Below are 26354 nucleotides of genomic sequence, written 5' to 3'. Positions count from 1 at the left end.
TCCCTTCACTCAGAGTCCTGGGCCTGCCTGGCTTCCTGGGTGGCGCCTGCTAGAAATCACACACCTGTTCCTGATCAGCCATCCCTAACACTTCTTAAGGAGTGACATCCATTCCCTGCTGGATTGTTAAGTTGGGTGCCATAGGTTAAGCCTTAACATCTAGCTCAGCGCCTATTTTTGTCAAGTGACCAGGGTTCGGAAGTAATGGATTACATGTAACGGCGTTACGTAATCAGGATACAAAAATAAAGTAAGTTCCGTTACAGTACAGTAAATAAAGACATAATCGGATTACAGGTACATTTTGTAAAAACAGGGATTGCTCACAGGGATTACTTTAAGCAGAAAGTTTCCATGAAACAGAAAACTAAGTACTATTTGCTTTTTGCTATTTACGTGTATGTTTCCTGTAAAAACACAAAGCTACGGAGGGATTTGTTTCAGATACTGATTGGCGTGTAGCCAGTTGTTGAATGTGGTTACGGCCACACCCCGTCATGCAGACTCGGCAGCCGGATCCAGGACCGCACACAGCCTCCAAGACCGACGGAGGCCAGTCTCACCACTGGGAATGAGGTACAAAGGGGGTTTTCTTGCCGGTTTGTCTGTTGTCACCTCGGGGCTGAGTCAACTAATGAGGCTGTGTTCGGTCCTGTTGATTTGGAGCCTGCTGAGCGCAGTTTCGTTGCTCACTCGCCCGGTGCTGCTCCCTGCAATCATTCCTCGCCAGGTCCCCCCGCCCCTGGCCTGAAAACCTCCAGTGCTTGAGTAAAGGTGTAAACCTAAACACACAATCCGGTGTTCCGAGCTCCCAGTACGGGCAGAGTAAGCTAGTTTGACCTGTAGCTGCAGGCTAATTTGACAATGGCAGCTAGTTAGCAGCACTTAGCTGACTTGCTATAGCAACAAGTAAAGCTATGTGTCCATCAGGAGAGTCAGCAAATCACAGGGTTGAGGCAGAGCCGGGAAACATCTGGAAAAATATTTTCCATCAAATATGATCCAGTTTCAGTAAAATCAGTGAATAAAGTTGTGCTTTTGTTCAGTAATCAGTGATGCCCGTCCCAGAAACACTATTCATAAAAATTAAGAAAGCTTTTCATTGGACACTAAATTAATCCAGGATGATCATCAACATTTTAAAATCATTTTCCAGGAAATGGTGCACACTAAATTGTCATTAAGAATACCTACAAAACAATATTTTATTTCATTGATGGGCCAGATCCTGCCATATGACGTAGAAGAAGACCTACTTTATTAATCCCACAAGGGGAAATTCAATGTTCTCACTCTGGTGTTATTATTGTTATTAATATACACACACAGGTACATGCAACAACACAGGGAGAGATGTCAGAGTGACGGGGCTGCCACTCAGGGGGCCTGGGAGGTGAACTGTCACCTCTCCAGCTTCCGCTCCACAACTCTGGTCCGAGCTGGACTCGAATCGGCGGTTCCCAGCCTAATCCTTACGGACTGAGCTACTGCCGCCCCAAAAGGGAGGGGGAAAGGGATATTTGTTGTCTGGATTTAACCCATCCTATTTAGGAGCAGTGGGCTGCCATCGTACGGCGCCCGGGGAGCAGTTTAGGGTTTAGGGCCTTGCTCAGGGGGCACCTTCGGCATAGGTCGTGCTGGACTCAATCCGACAACCCACCGGTTTCCAAGTCGAGTCCTAACAGACTGAGCTAATGCCGCCCCATGTATAGGCCCCGTACAAGGCATATGATATAAAAATATTTAAATATCAATTTTCATTTCATGGGAATGGGATATTTTATAATTATGTTTCTTTAAAAATACACTGAGCAGATAACACATCTTTGATACTCCCTAGTCTTTATTTGCGTATTTGGTATTGAAGTAATCCAAAAGTAACTAAAAGTAATCAGGTTACATTAATTTTATTTTGTGGTACTTGGATTACGTTACTGATTAAATTTTTTTAACAAGTAATTAGTAATTGTACCGGATTACATTTATAAAGTAACCCTCCCAACCCTGCAAGCAACCTGTTCGCCTTAGTTAATACCTGTCTCCCAGTCTCTAGATTGCCCGTTCAATCTGCTCAGCCTGCCTGAGGTTCCAAACCCCCAGAGCCGCTAGAAGATCCAACCCTTCCTGCCACCCTCCAGCCACCAGCCCCAGCCCTCACTCCCCTACTTGGAAGGAAACTCCCTGTGACCTCACCCTGCCTTAGTGTACCCACTCCGCCTTCATCAACAAACTGTTTAAACTACTGCTTTGTCTCCTGGTCTGCATCTGGGTTCTAGCATAATTCCTGACAGACTTCCTTTTGTGTGCTCCGGTCGTTGTTTACAGTCCAATTAGCAATCTCGGAACCCATCGGCCATCGTATGACAATGATTTGAACGCAGATATATTATATATATTTTTATTATTATTATATTATTAAAATGTTAACAAGTTCCTCTGTGGGGTTCCAAGATTTATAAAAAGCAAAATCAGCAGATGATAACCGATGGATTCCGAGATTGCACATTCTGCGTTCTTATGTAGATATCTGTTTTTAAAACAACATGCCCTTTATGTTAGGTAGAGGGAGGCTTTGCATTTTTTACTGGGCAGTTATAGATTTTGCCGGCTGAAATGAGAATTGTCACTGGCAGATTTTATCAGCTCGCATGAGTTAGAAAAAGCTGTCTCCAACAGACTTGAGAATGAGAACTCTGGAAAAGGGGCCTTGATAGCTACATACTTAATATCATGCCAAAAGAGTTAGGCTAAAGCAATATGCATGACATGTAAATATAGAAACCATTGTTCTTGTATTGAAAAAGGATTAAGGAAAAGTAAGCATAACTGGCTGCTTAGCTAACTATATTTGGATTTTTAATCGGTGAGGCCAGACTGTGTGTTTTTTTTTTTTTTTTTTTTTTTTTAACATGTATTTAACTTTTGCTCCTGTGTTTTTGGTTTTGGAAATTCAGCAAAAAACAAGGTACCAACCTTTTCTACAGATTTAGGCTGCAGACTGTTGTTTTCTGATTTCCTGCAATGCATTGGAACGTCCGCAATTTTAAATAAATTATTTTGTAATCCACGGTGTTGAGCATCAACTATCTCCTTACTTTTGTGAGATCCACAATACAGCTGGAAGTGAAGGCTGTTCAATTCAATTTTCAGTTTTGTTTATATAGTACCAATTCACAACAACAGTTATCTCATAGCGCTGTTGGCAGGTACAAGGAGTTATAGTCTTAATAAGGCCTCCTTGACATCAGGGTGCTTGGAAATATTGCTGGTCAACTTTCAGTTGATCTTTCAGTGACCTGTGTTTACAACAAGGGTGTCACAAAAAGGTCATTTCATACAGCCTGAGGACAAGCAGGAGCAGCAGGCTGACTTTCTGGCATGTAACATCCATTGAGGATATGCAGCACAAACCTTGGTTTCATTTCATCATTGTGCAGTATTTTACAACTCTTTAAGATAACTCGTTACAGGACATGTGGAATATGTGCTTATAATATAATGTTATTATCCTAATTTGCAAGAAAAAAAAATCCCGTACGTTAGCAGTCTCCAAAAAGAGAGACATTTTAATGGACTGCATTTAATGAAACGTTTCTCACGGAACAAGATCATTGTTCCACATTCATGAAACTGTCAAATTTAAAACAAAAAACATCTAAAAAATATATATATTGATTTATGTACCTATACCATGTTTCTGTGACACAGGACATTACTGGAATATTAATGATACATTATCTATATTATATTTCATTTCTTAAGAATGTCTCAACCTTTTATAGAAAAGTAAATGTAATTTCACATGTCAAGACGCTCACCCTTTGTTTTGCCCACCAGTGTCCATATAATGAATTTCCCCACCCACCTTAGCAACCTCAGACCAATCAAATCAGTTGAAACACATCAAGCACTGTTGTGGCAACAATTTGCGGTTATTAACAGTAAATAGTTATTAAAAAGAGCTATGACACGCCATATCTGTTCATGTTATTGGAGATGAGATCCTCAGTTGACTAGAAGTGTGGCATGTTTTTTGAAATGTAGACCTGTCTGTCCAGTGAGGGAGCATAAGTGATTGTGAATCACTTGTTTTGGTGCAAATGAAAGTGACAGCAGGTGCACTGGAGAGGCAACAATTTTGCATGTGGTGACCACAGACAATTGCTCTCTCCTTATCCTTCCTGACTGGTTGTTCTCTAGTTTTGTGTTTTACTAGTGTCCTTGTCACTACTAGCATGAGGCCGTACCTGCAGCCCATTCAGGTTGCACAGGTAGTCCAGCTCCTCCAGGATGGCACACCCATACCTGCTGTTGCAAAAGGTCTCAAGTGCATGGAGGAGACGCCAAGAGACGGGCCGGTCATAAGAGGGCATCAACCGAGCAGCAGGATTGATATTTACTCCTTTGTGCACTGCCAGAGCCCTACATCGTCTAGTCTGATCTGTGCTCGCAGCCCAGCACTGTGCAGCTCGGCTGGCATTTGCCAGAGATCACCAGAATTGGCAGGTTTGCCATAAGCGTTCCGTTCTCTTCACAGATGAGAGCCGGTTCACATTGAACACGTGACGTTCACGGCGTCTCCAGACTCTTTGTGAAAGAGTCTGGAGACGCTGGAGACGTGATGAACGTTTTGCTGCCTGCAACATTTCTTTGATGCTCTGATCCAGATCTGGGAGGAGTTCTCCCAGGACACCAGCCACAGGCTCATCAGGAGCCTGTCCAGACATTGTCAGGAGTGCATACAAGCACATGGGGGCCATACACACAACTGAGTCACATTATGAGTTGCGGCAGATTGAATCAGCCTGTGATCTCCATTTTTTAACTTTGATTTTCGGTGTGATTTTGTATCCAGACCTCAGTTGGTTGGTGATTTTCCATCGACTGTTGTTATGTCATTTTATTCTCAACGAATTACACTATGTGCAGTAAAGACTTTGAACTTTGAACTATTTTGTTCATCGAGATCTGATGTGTAATTAAATGTTTCCTTAATTTTTTTAAGCAGTGTGTGTCAGAGTAGTCATCAATGTCACAGGGTCACATGCTTGCTGCTGGACTATCTTGTGAAACTATGCCTCACAGTCTACACCCCCAGATCTGAGCAAGAACGTTTATCATAACCAGCAGAGATGTTGGTTGACATCAAAAACGATATGACCTGTAACACAGAGTGTCTGTATACTCTGCTGTATATACTGGTTGTGTTTTACATTTTTATCCTCTATGTCTCTCTCTCTCTCTCCCACCACAGATGAGAACTGTCAGTCAGAGTGCTTGAGGGTGAACCAGATCAAGACGTCTGTGCCAGAGGTGACAGAGCTGACTGACGTATGTCAAGTTCTTCTACACTGAAATATGAATGCCCACATTGATGTTGACTGTACATTTAGTACATTTATGCACTAACAGGCTACACAAAAATAAAAACACATGATGCTGCCGATTTTGTGTCAAACATACTGTAGTGGTTTTTCCACATCGAAACATCCTTTTTGCTCTGTTTCACCACACCTAGCATGAATACCCATAACATCTTATGAGCAGCTCAAAGCAAAGGATGGTAATGTAATTTTAAATTGGATGTATCACTAAGTCCTAAATCCTGATCTATGTAGTTTTCATGAAAAATCACTAACATAAGCTTGATTAACATAATTTAGACTTTTTCTTCTGTATCAAAAGTAATCCATTTGATTGTGTGTAATTCAATCGGCATGGTGGAGATTTGCTCCAATGTTACAACTTCAGATGAAAATAATCAGGGCTCAGGTGTAGCTTATGCAAATTATACTTCCTGTTTGTGTCACTCAAAGCATGAGGGAACTGTAGGGCGAACTTCATGAACTCATCATCATTACGTTCAAGAATGACTGGAAAATGGTTACTGGTGTCTAGGCTTATGGTTACTCTCTAACATAAAATGTGCAAGTGACAGAAAATAATGATGACAGAAGGAAACATTTCAAAGGCTGGTTGGCAGTGGGTTGTTCCCAAGTTGGCATCAGCAGCTAGCTCAAGCAAAGGCCGCAAAGACAGCCAGGCTAAACTGTGTTTGTTAAAGACATTTAAGTTTTGTTGCTGGTGGTCGGTAAGCAAAGTAAGCAAACAGGTCTAGGTTCTCTCTGTCCAACCAGCTCAACAAAGTTGACACCCAATGCCGCTACACATGAGAACTTAATACACCAAGGTTAATTAATAAGTTACTCCCAGTACCAGCCAGCCAAAAAGAAAGATATAAAGTAATAATGCGAGTCTTATACTCAGCTTTTTGTCTACCTGCTTGTGTTTTCTTCAGTTGCAGTGCGTTAAGCTCTCTCAGCCATGGTCCAGTTTTGCACATCAAATGATGTGTATAGATCATGAGTGTTTCTGGGTGGAATTATTTTGTAATGGCCTCTCTTGTGACTGTTTCTGTTGCACCTTTGTGCAACTGTGGGTGATAATGAAATGAAGTGATGGGTTGAGTTGAGAATTGGGACAAAACCTTGGACCACAAAATCTTCCGAGCACCATATTTCAACCCCTCAGCCTCTCATACGCATAAAACCATGGAAGATGAGTTTGTATTTGTGTTTTTATATTGTGTGGATGTGTGTGTGGAATCATCTAGTGCACTCGCTCCTGGGGCCAGGGATGGTTAGGGTGGTGGGGCTCTGGACAGCCATTGATAAGGATGCCCAGTGACGGGAACCACATGCCACTTGTAGATAAAATAAAAGGACAAAGGAAAAAGGGAAAAAGAGAAGGATAAAAAAACACTGATTTTGTAACCAGGGCGACTCCGTCTCAGCAAAATCAAGGTTACAGTGCGCGTGAGCAGACACATTTCCAGACACTGTAACAGGATTAGTTTCACAACAGAGTCTGATGCAGCTCTGTGTGTGTTGCAGTGTGTGACTGACTTACACAAACACAAACTTGATGCAGTGGTAGGCAGCTTTCTTCCCCTGACTTCACAAAAGACTTTATTGGGTTATTTAAGGATTTTTTTATTTGACTCTAAAGTGTGCTTTTACAAGTCATTTTCATAAAGTGTGGTGGTGGATTTTAGAGGAAAAAATACATTTGAATTAATGCTACATTACCATTCCCTGCAACGCGTCGATTTGACTGTTAGCACCTCTGGCTCTGCTGGGAACAATCCTGACCGGTGGCAAAGAGATAAATACATCTACAGCGTCTAAGCAGATTAGAACATTCTGTGAATTAATCATAACATACCTGGAAGAAAACTAGACTCATAAATGGCATTTAGGTAATTTCAAGTTCTTAAAGTCTGCAATTTTTACACTGGCACTTTATTAGTGTGTGTGTGTAGGCAGGTGTTTGTGGTTGCTTATGTACAGTGACAGAATTATTAAGACAACCCTACTGATGACATTTTGACAGATTTCACTTCTAGAAAGCATTGTGTTAGGATGGATTTAGAGGAAAAGATGAATGTTGGACATTTTTGAAAATAGACTTATTTTTTTAATACCAAGTTAGATGAGGAAATCAATAGCATTCTCATGATTAACATGTCTGTTAAGTTTTGAAGCTAGGGCCAGGAAATCAGCAAAGCTGAGCATAAGTGAAAGCAGCAGGAAACAGCCAGCCTGTAGCTTGTTGTCACTGCTCTCGACCACTGTTCACAAGGAAATATTTGAAGCACGTAACCCTCTAAAACCACAACTTGCAGTTAATATATGTGTGTTTTTAGACGGATTAAACAAACTAGATACATGTTAATTAGTTTGTTTTAGAGGTATTGGTAGATGTACAGTATACACTGTATATGACTTTTCCCTAAGGCTAACTGCCTCCCAGAGATGCTCACAAGTCTTTGAGCTAGAGTCCAAGTCAAGTCTCAAGTCAATGAGCCAGAGTCCAAGTCAAGTCACTGAGCTGGAGTCCAAGTCAAGTCTCTAGTCACTGAGCTAGAGGTCAAGTCTCTAGTCACTGAGCTAGAGGTCAAGTCTCTAGTCACTGAGCTAGAGGTCAAGTCTCTAGTCACTGAGCTAGAGGTCAAGTCTCTAGTCACTGAGCTAGAGGTCAAGTCTCTAGTCACTGAGCTAGAGGTCAAGTTTCTAGCCACTGAGCTAGAGTCCAAGTCAAGTCTCTAGCCACTGAGCTAGAGTCCAAGTCAAGTCTCTAGCCACTGAGCTAGAGTCCAAGTCAAGTTTCTAGTCACTGAGCTAGAGTCCAAGTCAAGTTTCTAGTCACTGAGCTAGAGTCCAAGTCAAGTTTCTAGCCACTGAGCTAGAGTCCAAGTCAAGTCTCTAGCCACTGAGCTAGAGTCCAAGTCAAGTCTCTAGCCACTGAGCTAGAGTCCAAGTCAAGTCTCTAGCCACTGAGCTAGAGTCCAAGTCAAGTCTCTAGCCACTCATGGTGCTTAGCTATAAGGAATTCTGTAACCGTAACCTGTTTTTAACTTACAGAGCACAACCACGTGATGGCAGCCAGCGGGACATAAATTATTACGTTAATCGACTACCACAAGTATGGCAAGTAAACAAACGCTGATTCATCTTTTCATAACGTACGACAGTCGGAGTTAACCTCCGGTAGGTCGTAGCTAAAGCAAGAAGCAAGCTAGCATTAGATGGCCAATGTTGAGCTTAACATGTTCACTAACCTCATGTTACTAACCTATTTCGCGTTCAGCACTTCTTTGTTTGGGCCTTGTTGAATGAAGTTTTAAAGCCCAAGTGAATGATGAATGCACAGCAGCTGCCGGTGTTTGTTGTCCTCTCTCACGTGTGGCCGCACGCAGCTGATCGTAGTTGAGTTATGTAGGCAGGTTATAGGTAACGGAGTGAGGGGAACAACAGCAAGTTCATCAGATATTTCCTAAAAATAAACATTGTTCACAAGTCCCACACCTCGAGTCCGAATCGAGTCTGAAGTCTTTTGCGGACGAGTCTCAAGTCGAGTCTCAAGTCACTGTGCATGGAACTTAATGTCTAGCACACCAGCCTATCAAATACTGGTTGATAGAGGTAGGATTCAGGCAATGAACACAGTCACAAGATGTCCTTCAAAACACAGCACTTAATTCCTATATTAAATATTATCACTTTAAGTTGCTTCAGGGTCAGATTGAAAACTTTCCACACAGTTGGTCATCATCATGTGTGTGAATCTGCGTATTCCAGCACTTCACTGAAGTACGCTTATATTGAGGATAACATTCAAATCCAGGATGTCATTTAATGACTGCACCCAAAATGCAAATTTGCAGGTGTTGTGCTTATTTTAAATGTGCATTTATGTACATGGGATACTCTGTTTACCAGCTGTCTATTTTCTTTTCACAGCTGGATTGCACTTTTGGAACAATTCTGTTCCTATTTAGCAGCATCACCTCCTTAACACAGTTATGTGTCTCTGTAATGTTGACGATATGCTGGAGCAATACTGACTGATGGCAATGTCCCGCTCGACTTTTCACCTGTCGATGGCAGAATTTTGGACTTTTGATTAACAGTCTAATGTGAAGTATTTTTATTACCACTGAAGATAGAAAGAGGGAGATTTAGGATTCAGAAAACTGGATTTTAAACCTCCTTTGAATTCAGCGAGGAGATACCAGAGGATGGCGTGGCGCCTCTATGATATTAAGTCTCTGAAACATATTTTGAAGTTAATAAGATGTGATAGAGATCAAATGAAAAACCGCAAAGGTGTACAGGGAACCAGGGCAGGCATTGATTTTCTTTTTCTCCCCAGGTATTTCCAGGCAGCCAGCAGAGCTGACTGAGATTTGACTCCAGTGATACGGAGGTCCTGTATCTATGAGGTGGTAGGAAGCACAGTGCACCTTATCTTCTCCTGAAGAACTCCAAATAACTCGCTCCCACACAGGGATGCTTCTTCTGCTTGGAAAAAAAATGACCTGAAAGATCTTTTTTCCCTGTTTGCAATATCTTACTAAGCACAACTAAATAATTCCTCTTAGTTCAATGTTTAGGCCCCCCTAAAGTAAAGTGGTACATAGAGCATGCACCACTTTTCTTGAGAGGGTCACAAAAAGTTACATGACCATAACTTAACCTTAAAGGTCCAGTGTGTACCATTTCTGAGGATCTATCGACAGAAATGCAATATAAGATCCATAACTATGTTTTCAGTGGTGTATGAAGACCTGACATAATAAACCGTTATTATTACCGTTTTTATTACCTTAGAATGAGCTATTTATATCTACATAACTGCAGGAACCCCCTTCCATGGACGTCGCCACGTTGCATTGTCATGTTTCTACAGTAGCTGAAAACAGACAAACAGCGCTACAGAGCACGTTTCGTCACTATGTTGTTCTTGTTCTACTTCTGGTAGAATTCAGGCAGTGTAGACACTCATCACTATGTTGAACTCGTATGTTAGAAGAAGAAGAAGTAGTAATGGCATACTGCAGGAGTCTGCAAATAATATTCTGCAGTGAATGAAAAAGAAAAAGTAACTGCTGCTTAGGTAATGAGTAATTCATGAGTTGTTACTAGTTATGTGCTGCTCAGTAATTGGTTCAGAGTCTATAGGAACTAGTCATGAAGAGAGTGATCAGATATCTGATGATTCATTGATACAGTATCAGTAGTAGTCTGTTCTCTAGTAACTCTCCACAATCATCTATACATTCCTTGATTCTGAGATACTCAGGAACTACTTATTAACAATTAATTCATTATCAAGATTAATTCCACACTTGTTCCAGAGTAAGTACACACAATTTTGTGTACCATATTGTAAAGTGTAACCCAATATTTTTATTAATCAGAATAGAAACAGTTAACAGTATAAGTACGACCCAACCTGGTCTGACTGATTTTTCCATCCTAATTTAAATAGAACAAATTTTTCTATCCTTATGCTCGAACATGGTGTTCGTTATAGACAATCCATGACTAGCACAGAAGTCTAACAACAAACACCCACTCGGGTTCAGATCAGGGGGGCCGTTCTTCCCAATCACGCCTTTTCAGGTATCTCCATCATTGCCCACATGCGCGTTGAAGTCTCCCAGCAGAACTATGGAGTCCCCTACTGGAGCCCCATACAGAACTCCATTCAGGGTCTCCAAGAAGGCCGAATACTCTAAACATATGCATATGCACAAACAAACGTCAGAGTTTTCCCCCCCAGTACCCGAAGGCGTAGGGAGGCGACCCTCTCGTTCACCAGAGTAAACTCCAACGTAGCGGTGCTCAGCCGGGGACTTGTGAGTATCCCCACACCCGCCTTGCACCTCACACCTTGAGCAACTCCAGAGAAGATTAGTGTCCATCCCCTATCAAGGAGTACGATTCCAGAACAGAGACTGTGCGTGAAGGTCATCCCCACCAGATCTAATTGGTAGCGCTCCATCTCCCGCACAAGTTCTGGCTCCTTCCCCCACAGAGAGGTGATGTTCCACGTCCCCTGAGCCAGCCTCTGCCGCCCGGGTCTGGTCCGTCGAGGTCCCTGACCTTCACTGCCACCCATGTGGCAGCGCACCCAACCCCTGCGGATCTTCCGATGGATGGTTGGTCCAAAGGATGGAGAGGGGGGTGCCACGTTGCTTCATCGGGCTGTGCCCGGCCGGACTCCGTGGCAAACCCGGCCACCAGGCGCTCTCCGACAAGCACTCCCTCTGGGCCTGGCTCCAGACGGGGGCAGGGTCTCTCCTCCTCTTCCTCGATTTGTCATCAAGGGTCTTTGTGAACCATTCTCAGTCTGGCCCCTCACCTGGAACCACTTTGCCTTGGGAGACCCTACCAGGAGCACTAAGCTCCCGACAACACAGCCTCCAGGTTCACCGGGGCATGCAAACCTCTCCACCACGGTAAGGTGATGGTTCCCGGAGAGGTACATGTGCTTTGTAGATCTGGAGAAGGCGTATGACCGGGTCCCCCGGGAGATACTGTGGGAGGTGCTGCAGGAGTATGGGGTGAGGGGGGCCCTTCTCAGGGCTATCCAATCCCTATACATCCAAAGCGAGAGCTGTGTCCGAGTACTCGGCAGTAAGTCGGACTCTTTCCAGGTGAGGTTTGGCCTTCGCCAGGGCTGCGCTTTGTCACCTATCCTGTTTGTGATATTCATGGACAGGATATCAAGGCGTAGTCGTGGCGAGGAGGGGCTGCGGTTCGGGGTGCTTGGGATCTCGTCACTGCTTTTTGCGGATGATGTGGTCCTGATGGCATCATCGGTTCGTGACCTTCAGCTCTCACTGGATCGGTTCGCAGCCGAGTGCGAAGCGGTTGGGATGAGGATTAGCACCTCTAAAACTGTGGCCATGGTTCTCAGATTGGCAGGAGAATCGGAGCAGCGGGGGCGGTATTGCACTCGCTTTACCGCACCGTTGTGGTGAAAAGAGAGCTGAGCCGCAAGGCAAAGCTCCTGATCTACCGGTCGATTTTCGCTCCTACCCTCACCTATGGTCATGAAGGCTCGGTCATGACCGAAAGAACGAGATCGCGGGTACAAGCAGCCGAAATGGGTTTCCTCAGGCGGGTGGCTGGTGTCTCCCTTAGAGATAGGGTGAGAAGCTCGGCCATGAGTCCAGTAACTCCATAAAATGTATAATATATAGTGAAGCGAACAGTTGCTAACGTTACCCGGTGCAAAATAGTATAGTTGTATGGCTTTCTAAATTCTTCACCAGCTAACATGACCCATATTACGATCCCGTGTACCACCGGTATTATGTCACAGTGTTGATTTTAGGTAACAAGCAAATGTGGAGCGATCGTTAGCACGGACCTGCCGCTGTTCGCTTCATAACATTCAATTTAGACTTACTGACGTTTTACTGATACTAGGGTATATAGCTTAGTCACTGGCCTCAGTCGCTGTAACTTATGTGACCCACCTAATATACAATATTGCAACATAACGGTGCAGGACAACAACACAGTGGAAGACCCATTCACTACAGTAATGTTACTTACTGCGATCTAACTGTTATAAAGTGTAGCAACAATCTCATTTATAATATTCAGTTTAGCTCACCAACAGTTTCGTTATAATCCAATACATCTAGCTCTGCTCACATTGCTGAGTCTCCTGTAAAAGACAAATAGTAATTTTAGTTACTGATAAACAGGCAGGCGAGCTCACATTTGATCACAATCTATCACATTCGCTAAATGCAGTAAATGTAATATTATCATGTAACGATCATGAATTACTTCAACCTCAAGCTGTTGCAGTGGGACTTTACCTGAATTTCCAGCATGTTGTGTGAAGCGGTCTCCGGTAAGTCTGTCTATGTGTGATTGTTGGTAGGAAATGGGAAGCAAACATATGTCATGGTTAAGCATTTGCTCATTTGTGTTGTTTTGACAGAAAATGACAAACAACATATTTCAGTTCTTTAGTTTTGAGAACTTGTTGCTGAGAAGTGCATTGCAGAGACACCAGAGGACCAAACTAAACCATTGACCTTTTAACACAGTGTTATAAGAAGACAGTTGATCCAATTCAGATACACTTGTGAATGAATGTAAATACATGTTAATTATGGCAGCAGGTTTTATCTCTACATACCCTGCTAATTTATAAGCTTTATTGGTCAAATAGCAAAACAAGAAAAAATGAACTGAGATGCACAACAACGTCTATACTTATTTGGACTGATACAGATGAAAGCTGTTCGCCATCTGGCTCTTCTTATGAAAAAATATACTGTCTTCGTGCTTTCACTGATTATGGTCCCACAAATCCTACTGATGACAGCTGATCCATACTCCTGTATGAGTGACTGTGTCACTGGAGGTGGGAGGGGGCCGGATCGATCAGTTTCTGCCCGTGATTGATTTTAATGTTGGCTCCCCCTGTCAACTTTGCCCTTCACTACAACAAACCCTGTGAGTATGAAGGGATCCAGCTCCTCATTATCCAGCAGAGTGATTCATTGTTATAGTCTCTGTCATGTGTGGTGTACTGACCGAAATCCTGGGAACAATTTAGAAAAGATAATGTCATGACATAATTCCACTTTGAACTGTAGCAGAACATCAACAACATCTTCAGCTCCAGAGAAAGAGAGAAAGAAGAGAAAACTATTGCTGCAACCTTTAGTACCGAGAAATTATTGTTTCGTGACACCAGGGAAGGTTTTTTTGTAGTTTGTTTTTGCAGTGGCCTCAACACGTGGCTGACATTGTTTTGAGAAAAATGTCTCGACAGTTGGTGGATGGATTGTCAAAAAATTTGGTACAGATGTTCATGTTTCTGTCAGGGTGTTCCTCATTCTCCTTAGTGATCCCTTAAAGCTAGGGTAGGCAACGCTGGCCGTGCTTACTACAGTCCTGTGACAGCCACATGTAAAGAGAATTTCAACAAATGCTTCTGAAAGGAATTGCCTACCACAGCTTTAACTTTTTCCAGTACCTTTGTTTATGGCCAATGGCCACCATGAGGTCAAAACTCTAGTCCAACACTTTAGTTGTATGACCATATACCTGCAAAACTTTCCACGAGTGCCAATTATTAGCATGCAACATGGTTAACATTATACCTGCTAAACACCAGCATGTTAGCATTTTTATTGTGAGCATGTTAGCATGCTGATATTAGCATTTAGCTCAAAGCTGTTCACAGAGTCTCTTGCACTGCTGCAGATTTTTGTCTTGTTTTAGGACAGCTAATATTCCTCTAAAAGGTAAACTCCACACTGAACAACTGGTGTACACTAAATGTCACACACAGTGATGATGCTGTATATCACACTGCAAGAGCTATTTGTCATGAAGCTTTGTTCCCTCTGCCCTGTGATTTCCTACATTTCCTAGAATGGCTTTCGACAAGTATAGTGTACCATAACTTATTCATCTGTGAATTGTGTGTATATATATATAATATACTGTAAATCATTCCCTTTCACTACTGTACATATTGTATAATACCCACAATAATCACATTTGCACTACTGTACATACTGTATAGTTATTCATACCGTACTACCATAGTCATAACCTGTTCATAGCCTGTACTTACCTGTATCAATAAACATTCATGTGGACATATATTTATATCATTCATACCTTACACTTTGTATAATAATATATCATATTCTCTTTAATTACTGCTTAAGCACTTCTGGTTAGACGCTATCTGCATTTCATTGCTTTGTACCAGTGACATGAGCAACGACAATAAAGCTGAATGTAATCTAATCTAATCAAATGGTTAAGCAAAAACAGTGACAGAGACAGGACCTATTTCTGTTACAGCCAAACTTTGCGGTTTCAACCTATAAAACAGGTGTTGTTTAAATTAAAAACTTTATATAATGGAAGACATCATGCTTTATTTCTTCTCTGCTTTTTCAGTCCCAGTATTACTACAATGTGAACAACCCAAAGAGTCTTGAGTCCATCTGAAAGTTCATACCCTTAAGAAATAGGATGGTTACTCACTGGTGCTGACTTTCCACCCCAGTGCCACTGAACAAAGCATACACACTGGTGAATGCTTTTCTATTGGGAGCATATCCATTCATATTCTGTAGCCAGAGGAAAAACACTAGACATGAACATACAAGTTTGTTTTTCATTAGAAAGAGGCTGATTGTTGTTTGGACATTTGGCACATGATTATTTTTAAATTGTGTTGTGGAGCAATGAGGTTTTTTGACTTTAACATTCCTAATTGGCAATCTTAAAGTAAAATAAGTGTTAGATAGAAATAGAGAAGTATAGCTCTCTGGTCGATGTTAAAGTCTCATAACCTGATTCCAGAGTCTTCGGCAGTTTTGTAAGATTGAATTTATAACCAATTGGCCTGCGCTTTCATAGTTAAAGCTATTAGCTTAAAAAGTTAGCAGAGAGCTGAGCAAATTTATGAGGGTTAAAACTTGCTCAAGTAGTTGAAATTCTCCATCCTGCCATTTTAATTAAGGGCAGAGATACATCTTATCTCTGCTGTAGTTAATAGGAAAGAACATACTGTAGTTTTTACACTGCAGAATGAAAATAATGTGGTGTGTGTGTGTGATATGTTCTTGTGTGATTGAATTAAAAAATAGACAACTCATCCTTCTAGTCCACTTATCTTCTACTTTCCCCTCGAACCCACTGGCTGTTTGTGCCGAATGTTTCTGCAGTATCAGATGCAGAAGGTGAATATATTATATCAAAATGTTAAACATCCATTTTGAAAAACTGTGTATCTATAGAATAATTGTTTCCACTTTTATATGCAGTACACACGTTGCATTAGTATTGAAGTCGTAAAAAGTTATAGCTGCAACTATTTCTTAATCCTGTTATCTCAAAATCACAAAGTAATTACCTCAAGAATACAAAAGAGTTATATAATAGTGTTATACTATCCCATTATCTCAACAAACCGAATGAGGTTATCTTAGATTTACATGATAATTAACCTGTTTTCATGAGAAAAAAACATGTACTCGAAATTTTACCCTGATAGTAAGTTTTGAACTCTCATGTTTACCCACCTGTCCAGTCTGTGATCACTTTCTCCCAAAGAGATGAGAGAAGTACATGATCTAACATGGGTGAGTCCGACTTTCTCTGAGAGAGAGAGCACCTCCTCTGTGTTGTTCAGAAGACGGTATTTCTCTTTCAAGTGCCTCTCTTGACAACTGTAAACTCACAACACTATAATTTTACTAAAGGTAGAAAAATTGGGGTTTTTTTGCACACACACACACACAGAAAAGAAAAAAACATTGCTGCAGAATTATATGCACAGTCTACCTATATAACCAACATACTGTATGCTTCTCTGGTTCTCATCATCACCACTGCTCAGTGGCATTATACCATTAAATGAAGGCTCAGTAAGGTTTCTTGATAACTAATAATTTCCTCTTCAGTGACACACATAACCCTTCAGGAAGGAAGATGAATCTTCCAACACAGATTTAAACAGGAAAGTAGCCCTACCCTCCCCCTCCTCCCAAAGTCACAGTTACAGGTGCATGCAGTAAATACTGCAGCTAATATACACGGGATATCTTACAGCTCCTCATATCAGCCAATCTTCTAATTTCGGAGAAATACTTTAGGACTGCCAAGAAATAATAGGGCTGGCCTCTGTGTTAATTGCATTTTGAGATTCAGAATTATACAGCAGTTGGAGTCTGAATTAAGTTATTTCCAAGCAGCTACTGTGCGGATTCCTTGTGAATATTAAAAGGTATTTGTATAATGTGGGACAGAAATCTGATGCATACTGCTGGCAAAGGTAGCAGTGGGGGAGGTGGACTGTTGATATTGTGGATGCAAATATTTGCCTAATCTCTCTCTGACTTTAAAAAGGGGTGATGTTTGTGTTCATTTTTCAGTTGGCTGAAATGGTTCCTTAGAGGGGGGATTTTAGAAATATTTGATCACTCGTCACCTACTTAATTCTCACTGGATAAAAGATAGATGATGCTAATTTCTGCCATTGCCATTATTGCCCATGCTAACTTTATTTATATATTAATTTTAAAAAAACATAGTCTGGATGCAACACAACAAAGGCTTCTTCGCAGACACTGTATGTTTAGAAAACTAAAAGTAATAGCTTTCACAAACTGTTTAAGGGCTGAATCATCCCTGTGTTTTATCACTCAGCAACAGTCACAAAACAGATATTTGTTTATGTGAAAATGTAAAAAGAAAAGCCATGAAATGCAAATATGAAAGAAAACAACTGTGGAGTGGTGTTGAATTTAAAGCAGTCGGTAATGGCAGGTCACCAAGAGGGTATTATGGACTACAAAGGCTTTGGAGCGGGTGGGCACACAGGATGTTAAAATTAAGGAGAATTTGAACCAACAACAGCTCAGTTAATAAAATGTTCAATAATCACGCCCCAGACTCTCTGCTTCTTTTTAACACACTACAGAGAAGAGAACAAACTGGAAAATGCCTATTTTCCATTATCTGGGATTTGCACAGGGACAACAATGAACTGAGCCAACGCTACAGGCGCCAAGCCAAGGAATTGTCACGGTGACAGTTCAAGGTAAAACTAAACGAGAGGATTTCCAAAACATTTCTCAGAAGTTATGTGTAATGAGAGCAGCTTGGCAAGATGCAATACATTAAACGCTAATTTACACTATTGAATGTACCCAAGCTAAGTAATGCTCCAAATAGCATCAATTTTAAAGCTATTGTGAGTTCTGCATGTATCTGTGATCCGGTATCTTTTGTCAGTTATAACCCACACGGGTGTTTTTAATTATTCTGGCTGATTAGACCTCTGCTCAGGTTGAAGTTGGGCAGGACTAGAGTATGATGTCATGTCATGTCAGACTTATTGTAATTACCAGTTTCTGACTGTTCACATCATTCATCATCCAAGACTTGGGGCTTATCAGTACAAAAATGTACTGTGCTACACTGTCTATTCACAGTATTTCTGACCCTGGCCTGACCAACTCTGCAGCTGGAAAACTGTCAGATGACCAAGGTGTAAACATGAGAACTTCTTATCTCATCTCTGACAGTATTATGCTGCATTCAGGTCACGTGGGGTAACATATTTTGCACCAAGTTTAATTATTATTAATTACGTAGTTATGACTTGAATGTTGATGTGAATGGTATTTACTAGTAAGAAAGTGGTAATCATGGGAACTCCCACACAAAGCATTAGGTATAGCTATGTCCCAAATCCATACTATTGTAATTCTAGGGTGATGTTGAATATGGTGTGTGTTTATAGTGGGAAAAAAAAGACAAAAGTACATCAAAAAAGTCCACTCCAAAAATTTATTCCATTTTTTAAAAATGTATTTATTATGTATGGTGGTGAGAAAGCTTCAGTAACAGGTATTAAATCTTTGGAAGAACATGCTTCCTTTTTGTTAAACTTAATTGGCAGTGTCATTCAAAATTTATGTATGTATGTATTAATAAGACTGACAAAAATATAACTTGTACAACTGTAGCAGGAGCAAAGAAACAAGATGTTACATACAGGCTCACAACGTGGTCTGAGAAGAGGTCAAGAAAAATGAAAACACCTGTGTGGTTGAACTACAGGGGCTTTAAAATATACAGTTTTGTTGTTTCAAACATTTTGTAAGTGTTTGTGCCTTATTTGTTGAATAGTGGATTCCTGATCCATCATTGAATCATTGTGACTCAGGACTAAGCTGAGTTGTTGCACGTTTGTTTTATTTTGAAAACCATAAAAGTTAGCCACAGTAGTTTGTTTTATTTTTAACTGAATTTTTGGATTAAACTGTTAAATACATATCACTACACAGCTGTGTTTGTTTACATTTTGAGTAGATGGATTTCAGTTTTCCCCTCTAGCTTTAACATGATACTATGTGACAATTAAGCATGAGTTATGAGAATGTAAAATGTTTTTTTAGGATTACAAAGTCAAACATGTAATTAATTGAATTGAAGTGTGATTATATACATATTGATATTCCAAATATAAAACTAAATTCTGGCCAGTTCTTTCAGAGATAGTCTAATTTTCTACCGTTTGACATTCAAACTGTGTCCGTTAGTGGACTGTTATTTTGATCCTTGTGACTCCATATGCTAATGCCAAACCCAAAATTAAACAAGATACAGTTCAAATTCCAGATTACAGACTTCATATGAAAGCCATCATATTCAGATGTTTCTTTTCAGGATATGAGCTTATTGTTAACACAACTGGCTGTTTAAAACTAATTAATATCAAATACAAATCAAATATCAGTGCACATGTGAATGCACTCTGTGTCAGTATGTCCACTTTATAAATGTCAGACTGGCTGGGGGCACCAGCTGACTTGTGTTTGCTCTAAATTACTTCTTTAAAGATCAGATTCCTTGTTAGTGTCATCTTGGCACTATTACTGTGATGCTATTAACACAGATTTTGAGCCTAAACACGCAAATCTGACAATAGTTTCATGTGGTTGGATTTCTATGCTGCCATCAGTTTGTTTGTTAGAAGGACACCTAACAAAAGAAAAAAAAAAAAAAAAGTAAAAGATTTCAGTAAATTTTGATGGAAAATGAGGCCATGGAGTAATGAAGTGATTCTGTTTGTTGTGTATCTTGATCCAGTATTTTATCTTTAAATATGAGTACAGTTAACAGTTAACATTGTTTATATTTTAGGCCTTGTGTATATATTAGACTACATTTTATATTTTGCACTTTTTACATGTGCGCTAGCATTTGTATTGCAACTGCTGCATAACAGTTTCCCTCGGGATATATAATGTTCTATCTTATCTTATTTCCTGCATTCAGGATTTGTTTTTAATTTTGGAAAACCAAAAATTAGCTTTCCAATATCCAAAATATACACTGTTCAAAACAGTTAAGGGAACACTTAATCATCACAGTACAACAGTCCAGCTCCTCTAGGATGGCATATCCATGTGTGCCGTCACAAGAAGGTTTGCTGTGTCTCCCAGCACAGTCTCACAAGCATAAAGCAGATACCAGGAGATGGGCCGTTACACAAGGAGAGCTGGACAGGGCCTTAAAAGGGCATCAACCCAGCAGCAGGACTGGTATCTTCTGCTTTGTGAGAGTAGGAACAGAAGGAACACTGCCAGAGCCCTACAGAATAACCACGAGCTGGCTACTGTTGTGCAAGTTTCTGACCAAACTGTCATGAAAGCCCAACGACCTCTAGTGGGATCTGTGCTAACAGCGCAGCACCATCCATATATACGCCCACACATGTGCACCCCTTTCCTTAAAGGTCCAGTGTGTAATATTTCTGAGGATCTATAGACAGAAATGCAATATAAGATCTATAACTGCGTTTTCAGTGGTGTGGAAAGACCTTACATAATAAACCATCATGTTTTTATTACCTAAGAATGAGTAATTTCAATCAACATAACCGCGGGTCCCCCCTTTCAAGGACATCGCAATGTGTGCTGCCATGTTTCTACAGTAGTCTAAAACGGACAAACAGTGCTACATAGCGCGTTTCGTCACTACGTTCTTGTCAGTGTTTGTATAAACTTTATCTAATGTGTGGTTTATAATGGACTGTGGTGCAGAAACAGTGACAGTGTTCCACTCTCTTGGCACGCTTACATTTTCCATGTTGTCAGTTGCAATAACATCTGGTTTTACTGAATAATCAAGTAAATATAATTTCTTAATAAATATACCTCAAGAAACCTAATTTCTTGACTGGCCACTTTCTGCTGTCTCAGATGAGACACCTTATGTGCTGTGTCAGCCACCGTAGCTGTCCTACGCTCTTTGAAAGGTTGGGGGTCAGTGGTGGACTGGACAGATGGTTGCAATACACAACCTCACCACTAGATGCCACTAAATCTTACACACTGAATCTTAGGGTTACAATTTTGAAATTAAAAACGCACTTTAAAAATATTTATTGAAAACTTCTCTCTTTTCACATTTTTATTTACAGCTTTAAAATCTTTAAATGTTAATATTTATATCATAATTCCAGATTTCCAGTGCTGGGCTATAGAGCTAGACCACTACGACACCTGGTCCAAACTGACCACTTGTCACTGCTTTTAATCCCTGTATATACCATACTTATCAAAACTGCTTACCATAATGAAGACTGTTAAGACTCGGCCTGATGAAGCATCTCAGCAGCTCCAGGACTGCTTCGACAACACCAACTGGGAATTATTTGAACATGGAGACCTGGAGGTTTTCACCAACACTGTACTGTGCTACATCAAGAACTGTACAGATATTGTTACAGTGGAGATACACATTCAGGTCTATCCCAATCAGAACCCCTGGATGACCACAGTGGTCCAGCATCTGCTAAAGGAAAGGCACACTGCCTTTGGGTCAGGCGACATGGATCTCTACAGCGCTGCATGGGCCAACCCGAAGAGAGGCACCTGGAAAGTCGAGTCGGACTCCAGAAAAAATCCTTAATTTCGAATAGGCTAATTAAGAATAGGCTATATACTTAGAATCATTTATCCCCATTGATGAACCCCACAAAGGATATTATAGCGTTTAAAAGCATTATTTAGAGGTGCATGCAATTCTCGGGAGGCATGCAAAGCTTTCATAATACCGGATATTCTCATTACGTGGGGACTGCATCAGTTTACACACCCTTCTTAGACTACTGTGAAGGAGGCATAAAATAATGTTAAACAACTGTTACTGTTCCCTGCCTCACATCATCACAGGGTGACACAATTACAATGGTTATGTATGAGCACACACACATTCATCCTGCTTTTGTTGTTAAGCTGCAGTAATGATCTCCAATAACATTGAATAACATTTATTTTATAGCCTTTTCTTTTGTATGCCAAGTAGAAAGGTGCAAGTCATGTATTGATGCACACAATGATACCTTTTAATGTAAACTTTTAATTGTATTTACTTTGTACTATAAGCTTAGTATTTTTCTTTACAATACAGTTTAATTCTACGTTCCATTTACCTCAGAAGTCGGAGCTAAGAATGACATCATGTTCAATTTGGCTACGTTCCAATACAACAACAGATTTAAGTTGGAAAGATGGACGCCTCTTGCCATTGCTAACAATACCAGCTGATAACAATGCATTATGCTGTATTTTGCACATACAAACACCGTAGCAACATGTCAGCTGATATGGACAGTACTGTTTGTACGACTGATTTACTGAGACACAAATAAGACAGAAGTGTGATAAACAGTACTACAGCTTCACTACTGGTGGTGCTCAGAGCAGCCATCTTGGATTTTTAGGTCGGGGTTAGTGAGGCTCTCCTGACTTTCCAGGTCCAACCTAAGGGGGCGTTCCCACTGAAATGTCAAACGTTATTTCTTTTTTTATCAATTTTATCCAAAAATGTATATATGACACCAGCAGTGTCCCACTTTATACTTATTCTCACAATTTTCACACCAGTCATACCACTACTAAATTGATTGCTTAGCTTCAGTGATATTTTACCTTTTACCTCTAAAAGAAATGCCGGCCCCATTCTGGCCCATTGGTGGCGATTTAAATCATCCAGAACTTCCACTGCCACACTCTCCCCTTTTAAAAAGGTAGATTTAAAAAGTGTGTGGCTCTTTTTGTTGCTCTTTTGTTGAGGCTGACAGCTGTGGTCAGCTTGTATTTATGGCTTCAATGGATCTCAGTGCTGAACTAGTTTTATGGTAAACATCAAAACTTCTCAGGACCACAGCAACATAATCCTCTTCTGAACTGGGGCATTATTATTTCATGAAACTTGTAATTAATACATATTTGTGGATAAATAATCAAAAGGTGTATGGCGACTGCAGATATGCTGCCTGCACCGTATGGTAATAATGATCATCGTTTGATGGTGGTTTGACTTTTTCACCTCATCCAGGCGGCTGTTTCATGACACTTCAAAGCCAACAGTAGCCACATTTTTTTTTTTACCCTGAAGGGATAGTTTGGCAGCTGTAGAGCAGTCGTCTACTAACTAAAAGGGTGCTGGTTCAATTCCCGGCTCCTAAGTCTGCCTGTTGTGAATGTGTGTGAATGATTAGTTCCTTTTTGATGAGCAGTTGCCACCTTGTGTCAGTGGGTGAATGTGACATCTATTATAAAGTGCTTTCAGAGATCGAAAGATGCTAAGGCCATATAAGTATTGTATGAATTCATTTCTCACAATTGTGTTTATTGTATGCAGGCTATTCAAAACACACTGCAGCACTAAAATCAGCTGGAGGGGGTGCACTTGAGTGTAGTAGTTGTTATTTGTTAAATTGTTTTATCTATCTTGTCTAAAGGTTAAGGCCTTTTTAATAATAGAAATCAAAAAGTCAACTACAGCAAAAGTCAATTACAGCAATGTGATCGTAGTGTTCCAGTACAGTCCTTCTCTTTAGCATCCCCTGTGGACATTTGTTTCTCAAAACTCTGGCAAAATGTACCTGAGGGTACGTGTGGCGCTGCAAAAATGTAGTCATATGTACGTATATCCCATGAGACCAGGTTGATTAAATGATAATAAGGAAAAACAAGATGGACAAACATCCCAGAGAAGAATTAAACACTCAACAGAAAAGAGACAACCAAGGGAACAACAAATAAATCACAGTGATTGGGTTGGTAGATGTAGATGTAGTATCCAACATGTCGAAAGGTATTAGTGTTGGTTAAGAGTAAAGGTAAAAGTTCTTCTCTGTGGACAAGAAGTCACAAAGCTAAACTTAAAAGTGAAATCCAAAAGTTTAAAGAGCGGGACATGTACATCGCAACTGGTTTAACATGCAGCTCTGTTGAAAATAAAAAGGTTAATAATCACTAAATAATCAATTAACAAGTTGAAAGGTTTCTCCAAAGAATAGTATGTAAGGAAAATTGCTGAATTTCCTTCATGATAACTATCAGAATGCTTTAAAGTGAATGTCTCATTAAACACTTGTTTGGGACCTACTCATCGTGTACAAGCTGCTTTGTAATTATTTCTTATGATATAACATTTTTTTTTATAAATAATTATGGTCATATAAACAGTTTCCACTTTTTACTTAGTTATTAGCCATTTGAATCAGTCTTCCGTGTCTTTCATGCAAGCTCAGTAATATCCTTAGGTGTGTGCCAGAAAGTAAGAAGGACTGACTTATTAATTTCTGCCTGCTGTGTGAAGACAAATGGAGCCAGCATACAAAGTCATAAGCAAGATGTTTGATGAATAGCAAAGCATGAGTTCCTGTAAGAGTAAACATTTTTCATTTTCAAATTGAGTCAATTTGTGTACTTATGGCCTCAAAGACAAGACCACAGCATCCAGGCAAATTTTTATAATCAGGATCTTAACACAAGATGTGAAAAGAAAACCGTATACATGCCTTTCAAGGGAAAAATCTTTCGTCTTACAAATGTTTGCCTTTCGTCTCTGTGTGAAGCAGGAACAATTACTGGAAACACTTCAAAGCTATTTTGTGCACCACAGTTGGTGGTTCGCTTCAGGGAGGCATTATATACCTGTACCACATGAAATACAGAGACCATTAAGCTCTCCATCAAAGTAGCTGCACATTCTTTCACATCATTGGCTCAGGTATGTGGCCAAATGGAGGGAGAAAAAACCCCCACACAACCAGCACATCACCAGCCAGCTGCGTTCACAGCAGCAGTCAGTGTTTCTGGTATTGTTTGAAATCTGCAACATTGCCATGTTTCCATACAGAAGCACAGATCTGCTCTGACTCCAACATGAAATATTAGCCTGTTTATTAGAAATTGTAATTGAAAATAGGCTAATGTAGCAGCTGACCCAAAGACACAATGTGTAGGCCTACTCAGTCTAGCGGAAGACAGTTCCCTACTTAATTGGATCATTTTTAAAAACATTTTAAGAAGCTTTTAAAGAAGTGTTTTCAGTCTAGAGTAGGGATGGTGATTTTAAGCAAAAATACTAAAAATCCAATAGTCACAGGGAGCTGTTCAACTATTCTTGAAAGACCCTCTCCCCAACTATGCACGCACACAAAGAGAGAGAGACATACAGCGAAAGTGCTTCACTCTCAAATGACTGAATAGTTGTTGAAGTTGGTAATATGCTAGCTTTAACTGTGTTACCTTTTCCAGATGTCCAAACCGTAGTTGGGAGTGCACTGGTTCCTTACACTCATTCAGCATGGCTCGTAGCTGGCACCTCCACACAGAGAGTAGTATAGTACATAGTTGGCAACCAGTGGATAAGTTCACACTGTAAACAGTAACTTTATTTCCTCTGCAGCAGCGAACACAATACATAACCTTAACACTGTTAGGCTGCCACCTGAGCATCTAGCTCATCTCACAACTGAACTGAACGTACCACACACACGGTTTACCAGGAGCCAAAAACAAAGGAAAATATATATAAGTCAAGACGATAGTCACATAAACTATTACATTTTTATGATTTAATGACCGATTTAGTGACCAGTATTTAATTTTCATATGCACTTCATTTGGTTGTTGCTAACAATAGAAACAACCAAATGGAGTGTTCATCCATGGATGATACAGCTTTGTTGGTTTTAAATGGGTTTGTTAATATTTACATTTAGGCTAACTTCCCTTTTTGGAAAAGGGGCATTTCACTGATTTTACACATGTAGGTGGCTTTTCTCATTACAAGTTAATGGTACAGTATTACGGTTACTTTTGCTTGGGCTTGAGGGCTTAAATTATTTCATAGAAAGCCTGCATTACAAACTGGTAAATACCCACTTCTCTGAAGCCTCACATTCCCAGACATGGAAAAGATGCTATTGAGTTTCATCATTGGAAATTTAGCAACCATTGAATTTTGTATTATAATTACAGTATATCACTGGAGTACACCTCTAACAAAGGGATCATCAATAGGCCATAATCATTTAAAACTGTGAATAAATGCAGATCAGATATTTTAAAAAAACACAAGAGGAATTGAATAAATGAACATACTAAATACTAAAACTCAATAGTTTAATGAGTC

At 40.3% G+C, this 26354-nt stretch overlaps 1 long non-coding RNA gene across 2 annotated transcripts; it reads left to right on the top strand.

The window, feature by feature from the left end:
• Window positions 1-151: 151 nt before the first annotated feature.
• On the top strand, window positions 152-10279 carry LOC123960672. 2 transcript variants are annotated; one of them, XR_006822567.1, is made up of 4 exons: window positions 152-250; window positions 445-576; window positions 5255-5331; window positions 9715-10279. It is a non-coding gene; the product is annotated as an uncharacterized LOC123960672 (long non-coding RNA). The 2 variants fall into 2 exon arrangements; XR_006822566.1 differs by lacking the exon at window positions 9715-10279 and having other exon boundaries at window positions 5255-5446.
• The last annotated feature ends 16075 nt before the right edge of the window (window positions 10280-26354 follow it).

This window comes from Micropterus dolomieu, linkage group LG21 (assembly GCF_021292245.1).
Source record: "Micropterus dolomieu isolate WLL.071019.BEF.003 ecotype Adirondacks linkage group LG21, ASM2129224v1, whole genome shotgun sequence".
Taxonomy (NCBI): domain Eukaryota; kingdom Metazoa; phylum Chordata; class Actinopteri; order Centrarchiformes; family Centrarchidae; genus Micropterus; species Micropterus dolomieu.
This window is presented reverse-complemented; position numbering and strand designations above follow the sequence as displayed.